This window comes from Hemicordylus capensis, chromosome 1 (genome assembly GCF_027244095.1).
Source record: "Hemicordylus capensis ecotype Gifberg chromosome 1, rHemCap1.1.pri, whole genome shotgun sequence".
In the NCBI taxonomy this organism is placed as follows: domain Eukaryota; kingdom Metazoa; phylum Chordata; class Lepidosauria; order Squamata; family Cordylidae; genus Hemicordylus; species Hemicordylus capensis.
In genome coordinates, this window is record NC_069657.1 from 144,886,847 (window position 1) to 144,895,704 (window position 8,858).

The following is an 8,858-nucleotide window of genomic DNA, read 5'->3' on the forward strand; positions in this document are numbered from 1 at the left end:
AAAAAAGTTTTATAGATTTGTTTTTATGGAAATATTTTATGTTGTTAGCCACTTTGAGCACATTTTGGCTGAAAAGCTGAGGCAAGTATAAATATGAGGGGAGGGGGGAGAGAGAGAGTGAGACAGCGCACTTTAAACTCCAGATATGGAAAGGGCACAAACAGGAAAAAGTGAGAGTTCCTTGGGAGGCGAGGGATAGTGATGCTAGATTGTTCTTGACATACATACATATTGGCTGACATACAATACAGCAATACATGGGTGGCACAGGACCACTAGCCTTGCCATGTCCCCCGGAATTTAAGGTAGCCCCCAGGTTTTGGCTCCTCCATCTGGCTGCTAAATTCCACCTGGATTTACATGGATTTCAAATGCGCTGCCCGGATTGCCCAGATTTTACTCTGGTTCCGATCACATGGGAGGGCAGGGAAGGAGGGGAAAGTGTACAAATCTGTCAAATAAATAAATAAAATGCAAATTAGTTGTCACATAATTTGCATAATATGCAAACTAGGCCACCCGGATTTGGGAATCCTAAGCACCACCCATGCTGTTGTGTGTGTCTAAAACCCTGCCAGTGCTCTTCTAAAACAGGGCAGTTCAGCTCTGTCTTAAAGCTGTGCAAATGCAGTAGTGTATTGCCACTGGAAATAATGGGGGTTGCATCACACAACTATGTCTGTGTGACATTAAGATGGAACAGAAGTGCCCTATTCCACAACAGTGCTAGAGGGGTTTTACATACACAGCAGAAGCACGGGCAGTGCTCTCCCATCTGCAGATCACTGTGCAGTATATGGATGAACATCACCAAACTATTCATTCATTCGATTTCTATACCACCCTTCCAAAATAGCTCAGGGCGGTTTACATTAACACGCAATAATGTTAGCCAGCAAAATAAATGTCAACTTGGGCACTTCAAACCAGGTTAAGGTCTTCTAAATGTACAGATGGGTCTGATAATGTAGGGCTAAAGTGGGCCGGAGAACACAGCAGAGCCAATGTCTCAGTACTCATCTTTGCCATTCTCTCACTCCTTCAGTTGTATACAGCAGAAATCATCATTGCCTCTGTGGGGATACTAGTATCTTCTCTTGCCCTGACTTACTGTCTGCTTTTCCATCCTCTCTGTCACTAATTCAGTGTTTTCCTGAATTCTAGCAGCCAATGCACTCTTCTTTTCTGAACTGACATTTGGAAGTACACTTTACACTGAAACTCCCAAAGCTTTCCTTTGAGCAGGGGCGTATCTAGGGTGGGGCAGGCAGGGCATGTGCCCCGGGCGCCACTTGAAGGAGGGGTGCCATATTTTAAAATTTTAAAAAATGGCTACTGAAAACAAAATGGCCACCATGCATGCTCAAATGGCCTCTGCAAGGCCCTAGGCCATGCCAGGCCTTGCAGAGGCCATTTGAGCATGCACGGTGGCTATTTTGTTTTTGGCAGTCATTTTTTAAAAAATAATATTTTTAAAAATGGCCACTGCACATGCTTAAATGGTCCCTGCGAGGCCCTAGGCCTTGCCAGGCCTTGCAGAGGCCATTTGAGCATGAGTGGCAGCCTCCAAAATGGCCACCACACCAATCTGTGTAGGCCCGAACAGGCCTAAAAATCATCCCAGGATGGGCTGCAGCAGTGAATTGAGGCCAGTGTGGGGAGGGGAGATCTTTGCAGACCCCCGCATGGCCTTTAGGAAGCCCCCCAAAGGGGATACAGGTTAAATTTATTTATATATTTATATTTTTATATATATATATATAGTTACTGTACACATATACAGTTTGGCACTATGTACAGAGAATTGGGGCTTGTGAATACTGAGCTGAAGCTTATGAGCTAGGATTGTATTTATTTGCTCTTACTTTGCTTCTCGTGATAAGTGAGTTAAATGTGATGTCTTAATAATATGGCTATTAATGGTGAGTTTGTCTTTGAATCAGTGTGAAATCCTTAGCATTAAGGCCCATTGGGAGTTTCTTGCTCTCTTTCTCTCATTTTAACTGTCTTTCTGAAATACTAGAATATATTCCAAGCAGTGATACAGTTTACTCTGCATATCCTTTAATTATTTTCAGAGTATCTGGCAAAAGTCAAATTCTCCATTTATTTTTAATACTTATGTAATAGTGATGCTACAATGCATAGTAGACAAGCACTTCTGTTTAGTTTTCCAAGTACACCTCCACATAGTATTTGGGTATTTCATGAGTCCCAGCATACTGAAATTTGTCATTGTCCAGCATTTTTTTGTCTGGCTATGTCCACTGCTAAATAGTTTTTGAAATATTAAAAGATTAATGAGCTTGACTTGTATTTTGGAGCTGATATTATGGTAAAGTTATCTGAAAGATGGGTGTCAGCTGTTTGGACAGGGGGTGAAATTTCAGTGCTTGCCCTAGGTGCTATTTTCCCTTGATATGCCTCAGCCTTTGAGGATGAAGATAGGGGGGTGTGTGTGTGTGTGTGTGTGTGTGTGTGTGTGTGTGTGTGTGTGAGAGAGAGAGAGAGAGAGAGAGAGAGAGAGAGAGAGAGAACACTACCCAACTTCCTTTTGGCTTCACAACTGTATTGTTACAGCTGAAGGTTTCTGAATTATCTCTTCGTTTGCATTTCTAAATAGGAAAATTGCCCTGAGGCAGCAATTGTGGAAGTTGTGTTTCTGAAGCTTTTCTCATTCAGGGAAAGGAAACATGGAAATGCAGCCTCTTCAACAAAAGATATAGCTTACATTTTCTTACCAGTCTCAAAAAAGATAAAAATGCAATGTCACTAGCCAATCTGACAAGGGAAAAATGCATTTTTAAAAACAGATATGGTGATTACTTTATCCCTGTGCATTAAGCAAGCCCTTACATCCAGTGTCTTCAAATAATATTTAACTGGACCACAAATCCACATGACCCAACATCCTGATGAGGTACCAGACTATCATTACATGTGCTCCAGCAATATGGAAGCCTAATGCTTTGCTCAGATACGATACCTGACACAGAATCTTAATCACTCCACAAACAACCTTTCAGTCTGAAGACTTTCACCAATGCCCTTTTAACTTCCTTATTCCTCAGACTGTAAATCATTTGATTTCACATGGGAGTGATGATCCCATACAACATGGAAACAATCCTATCTTGCTTTGGTGAATAGGCTGAGGTGGGACATGCATAAGTGAACATGGTGGCCCCATAGAACAGGCAAACCACGGTCAAGTGCGAACCACAGGTGGAGAAAGTTTTGTGTCTTCCCTCAGCAGAAGGCATGCGCAAGATACGAATACAAAAACTGCAAATATTTAAATAATGCTTTTCAACCAAAGTTCCCAAAGTGGTTTACATAGATATAAATAAATACATAAATACACAAATACATAAATAAATTAAATTAAATTAAATGGCTCCCTGTCCCCAAAGTGCTTACAATTGAAAAAAAGGTAGACACCAGCAGCAGCCTCTGGAGGGAAGCGGTGCTGGATATGGATAGGGCCAGTTGTTCTCCCCCTGCTCACTAAAGAGAATCAGCATTTTTTTAAAGTGCCTTTTTGCTCAGTTAGCAGGGGAAAATGATATCAGGGTGATAGCAGAAATGATAAGAAATCAGAGTTTATGTAACTACAACGGCACTACTTCCTAAAATACCAGCCACAAGAAGAACCACCAATCCAGTGATGTAGATAGAAGAACAAGCACTGGGGATATCATAGTAACACTGGTGGATTTGGTTGGATCCACAGAAATATAATGTAAAGGTCAGTGAGGTATGTACAAGTGAATGCATAAAACCAGCAGCTATTCAAGTCCCTGCTGCCCAATGAGCACAGAGACATTTGTTCGTGATGCTTGCATACTGCAAGGGACTACTAGGAGTGTGCACAAAACCAGGTTGCCCAGTTTGGTTTGAGTCTGGACCAGACTCAAACCAGACTGGGCATGTTTGGTTTTGGCACCCACGAACTATCCCCCCCACAACCCTGGGGGGTCTCCAGAGGTAGCCCCACACACACACACCAGCCTCCATTTATTCCCAAATTGCCTGGTTCAGGTGGTCTTCACCCTGTTCCATTATGGTGGCCATTTTGGAGGCCTCTGCATGGCCAGGTCATGACCCAGAACATGCTTTCCATCGAGAGGAGGGAGGTGTGTGGGCAGGATGGAAATTGCACATTCTGGAGCAGAGTTTTGCAAAAGCAGAGGAAAAGATGCAGTTGGATACTAATCATACTCTTAGATTTAAATAAATGTACATATTATTAAAACCTCAATACTTTTTACATCAAAATAATACATTAATGTACATAAGAATACATGCAAAACACCTTGTATACACAAAAGGCGCTATGCAATGCTAAGTATTATTTATCTACCAAAAGTTCCCATTCGTTTAAAGAGTAAAGACTAAAGGGATTTCAAATTTGGTAATAATAACAACAATGCATTGCAAAGAAGTTATAATTTCGACCCCTACCAGCAAACCCATAGCATATCTATGTTTTTGCTTGAAATTTCTCATTTTAAAGATGAATGCATTAACTGTGAAATGGAAACTTTCCTATTTTCAGCATTACAGGATATGACGATATGAATTTAGAACTCTGATCTTTGCTTCACTGAAGGAATGTAAGGAATAAATGGTTGCCGACCTTAAAGTTTAGACTAGACTGTCCGAGATTGATGAGCCCGTAAATGGTATCCGCTTGCCTTTTGTTTTTCCCTTCCAATCTGGACCAACAAAGAGTAACACTGTGGAGAAATTGCATGGAGTCAAGAAAAATACTGGCATGACTGTTCTGAAGTAATATTTTAAAACAAGTTATTTCTGTCATGAGACAAAGGAGCAATGCAATATCATTTTTTTTTGCCACTGGAGGAAAAAACATGGCATCAGAGGGTGGATCTTAGGACAAGAATTTATGAGGGATTTGGAGTTACCAGCTTGAAATCTTAGATATCATAGAGATGCTGAAGCTATTCACATGCACAGGCAAAACCAGGCTAAGGAAGCCCAGCCCGGTTTTGCTTGCCCAAGTGCACCCATCCCAGTGGCACCTCGGCAGCAATCCTGCCTAGGCAGCCACCCTCCAAAATGAGGTTAGGAGAGTGGATGCTCTCCTAACCCCATTTCTGAGATTGCCAGCAGCCACGGCTGGCAGACTACAGAGATCCCAGGCAGCATCGGGGTGGGGGAATCCCCATAATGCACCACACACTTGCGCAGTGCATTATTAGAATTCAGGGGGGCAGGGCAACATGAGGTGATGCATCCTAGTACCCCTGGCCCTCGTGAGCTACCGAAAGCAGCTGATAGTTGTCTGGGCAGGCGATCCACTCACCAAAGAAGACACTCTCAGTCGTCTGTGGGGAGGTAAGCTCTAAAGGCTTCCTCCCTGCTAACCCTCTTGCCCTTTCTCACCGCTCATGTTGCATTTAACTGCAACATGTTGTGAATACTATGTCGCTGATCCACAAAGAGGTAATTGCACCCAGTTGAACTCGACAAGGGTCCTACTTCTGTCATGATTAATTTGTTTCATTGGGTTCAATAAGAATTAAAGGCAACTAATTTTCTCAGAATGCCATCTGATCAGAAATATTCTTTTTCATGTGTATTTTGTATATTATTTAATTATCTATCTATCTATTTATTTATTTATTTACACAGTCAGACAGGTGTTATTGACAGGTTTGTTTTATCCAGACATCGAGTCCTTCCCAAGGACCTGGGATGGCTGAATTTTAATGTCAATGTTGTCGCTGTTGTTATAGATATCATCACAGAATATAGGCTGTTCCCAGTAAAGCTGCTTTTTGTAATTGACAGGTGGTGATTTCTGTGGCCCCTATGGTGTTGAGGTGCTCTTCAAGGTCTTTTGGAATTGCAACCAGGGTGCCAATTACCACTGGGATGATTTTGGTCTTTTTCTGCCACAGCCTTTCCTTAATCAATTTGTAGATCTTTGTATTTTGTGATTTTTTTTTCTATTTCTTTTTCTTCTATTCTGCTATCACCTGGTATTGCTTTGTCAATTATTTTAACTTGTTTTTCTTTCTTCTTGACTACAGTTATATCTGGTGTATTGTGTGGCAGATGTTTGTCTGTTTGTAGTCGGAAGCCCCATAACATTTTTGCATCTTTATTTTCAACAACTTTTTCAATTGTATGGTCCCACCAATGTTTGGCTACAGGTAGCTTGTATTTTTTACAGATGTTCCAGTGTATCATCTCTGCTACCTTGTCATGCCTTTGTTTGTAGTCAGTCTGTGCAATCGTTTCACAACAGCTGATGAGGTGGTCCACTGTTTCATCTGCTTCTTTACAAAGGCGGCACTTGCTGTTTGTTGTTGATTATTTGACTTTTGCTCTTATTGCATTTGTTCTTAGTGCCTGTTCTTGTGCAGCCAGTATTAAACCCTCTGTTTCTTTCTTCAAGTTGCCATTCTTAAGCCATTGCCAGGTCTTGGTGATGTCTGATTTTCCACTTATATTGTGCAAGTATTGACCATGCTATGGCTTATTTTTCCATTTTTCTGCTTGGTTCTTGACTTGTTCTTTCTTGTAGGCCTGCTTTGTTTCATTGGTGTTGAATAGTTTCTCGTTCTTGACCATTTTAAGTGCATCTTCTTCACTGTCCTTGATATATTCTTCAAGGCCTCTTTTCTCCTCCTCTACTGTTTGATGGACTTGCAGCATTCCTCTTCCACCTGAGCTGCGAGGGAGGTATAGCCTATCTACATCACTGCGGGGGTGCAGAGCATGATTGATGGTCATGATTTTCCTGGTCTTACGATCTAGCATCTCTAGCATTGCCTGGGTCCAGTCTATTATTCCTGCACTGTATCTGATAACAGGTATAGCCCAAGTGTTTATGGCGTGTATGGTGTTCCCGCCATTGGGTTTGGACTTTAGGATTTTTCTAACTCTCCTGATGTATTCACTTCCAATTTTTCTTTGAACTTCAGTATGTGCAATGTTATCAGCCTGGAGAATGCCCAAGTATTTGTAAGGTTCTTTCTCTTCCAGGTTCTTGATCTTGCTTCCATTGGGCAGTTCTATTCCTTCTGTTTTTGTTATTTTCCCTCTCTTCATTATTAATGCAGCACACTTGTCTAGTCCAAACTCCATTGCTATATCGCTACTGAATATGCGGACAGTGTTTAGCAGTGATTTGATTTCTGACTGGGACTTTCCATACAACTTCGATCGTCCATGTACAGCAGATGGTTGATTTGACTTGATGTTTTAGATGTTTGGTATCCAAGGCCTGTTTTGTTTAGTATTTGTGAAAGTGGAGTCATGGCTATTACAAACAGAGGGGATAGTGAGTCCCCTTGGAAAATACCTCTTCTAATTCTAACCTGTCCAAGTGTCTCGCCATTGATTGTTAACTGTGTACTCCACATGCTCATTGCTTTTTAAAAATAAATATCTGAATGTTTTTGCTGACACCAGTTGTTTCTAAACATTTTAGTATCCATATGTGAGGCAATGAGTCGAAGGCTTTCTTGTAGTCAATCCATGCAACACTTAGATTTGTTTTTCTTCTCTTGCAGTTTTCTAAAATCATTTTGTCAATCAGCAGCTGGTCTTTTGTGCCTTTGGTGTTTGGACAATTTCCTTTCTGTTCAACTGGAAGCTGTTTGTTAGTTAATAAGTGTTGCATTACTTCATCTGCTATTATTCCAGTTAATAATTTGAACATGGTTGGCAGACAGGTTATCGGTCTATAATTACTTGGAACTGCACCTTTTGCTAAGTCTTTCATTATGAGATGAGCTTTCCCAGTTGTTAGCCATTGTTCAATATCAACACCTTGCAAAATGTGATTGAACTGTTTTGATAGTTGTTTATGAAGGCTTGTTAGGTGTTTAAGCCAAAAGCCATGCAGTTCATCGTTGCCTGGCGCAGTCCAATTTTTAATTTTCTTTGCTCTTTCACTTATTAATTCTGGTGTTATTATTAGATCTTGCATTTGTTGGTTACATTTTCTGACCTCTTTCACCCAGCCTGCTTTTTTATTATAATCTATTGGATTGTCCCATAATTTCTCCCAGAATTGCACTGTTTCTTCTTTATTTGGTGTTTCTAGGTTTCTTGCAGTTTCTCCTTCTATGCTTTGGTAGAAACGTCTCTGATTCAACTGGAATTGGAGATTCTGCCTGTGTTGGGTAATTCTGGCTTTGTATCTGCTAACCTTCTTTGACACTGCTGTTATTTGCTGCTTTATTATTTCCAGGACTTCTCTAAGTTTCCTTGAATCTAGGTGGTATTTTTGGATCAGATACTGTTTGGTGTTTTCATTCTTCAGCTTCTTGTCTTTCATATCTTTCAATTTACTAGCATCTGATCTAAGCCTGGCGATTATATTTTCTAATCTAATCTTCCATTTAGGTGATGTACTACTTTCTTTTTTGACAGGTCCACTGATCTTATATCCGAGCTCTTGTGTTGTTATTGTTGCTGCACTGTACATTAGTTGGTGTGTTTCTTGCAAATTATTGGTTGTTATTTCTGCAAGTGCAGCATTTATATCTTTTAATGCCTGAGCAAGTTGTTTTTTGGCAACTGTTTTTAGCGCTCAAATTCAAACCCCGGTGGTTGCTTGGTTCATGTGCTCAGTTATTTTTTGCTTTAGTTCTTGTTGCTTTTCTGTTAAAGGGCATTTGGGTTTTTGAGGTGAAGGCAAAGGAGAGGTTGCCTGGTTTTGATTTTGAAACAGTTCAGCAACAGTGACATCCTCTGTTTCCAACATCATCATCATCATCATCATCATCATCATCATCATTATTAATTATCTCTTGTTTACACAGTCAGACAGGTGTTATTGACTGGTTTGTTTTTATCCAGACATCGAGTCCTTCCCA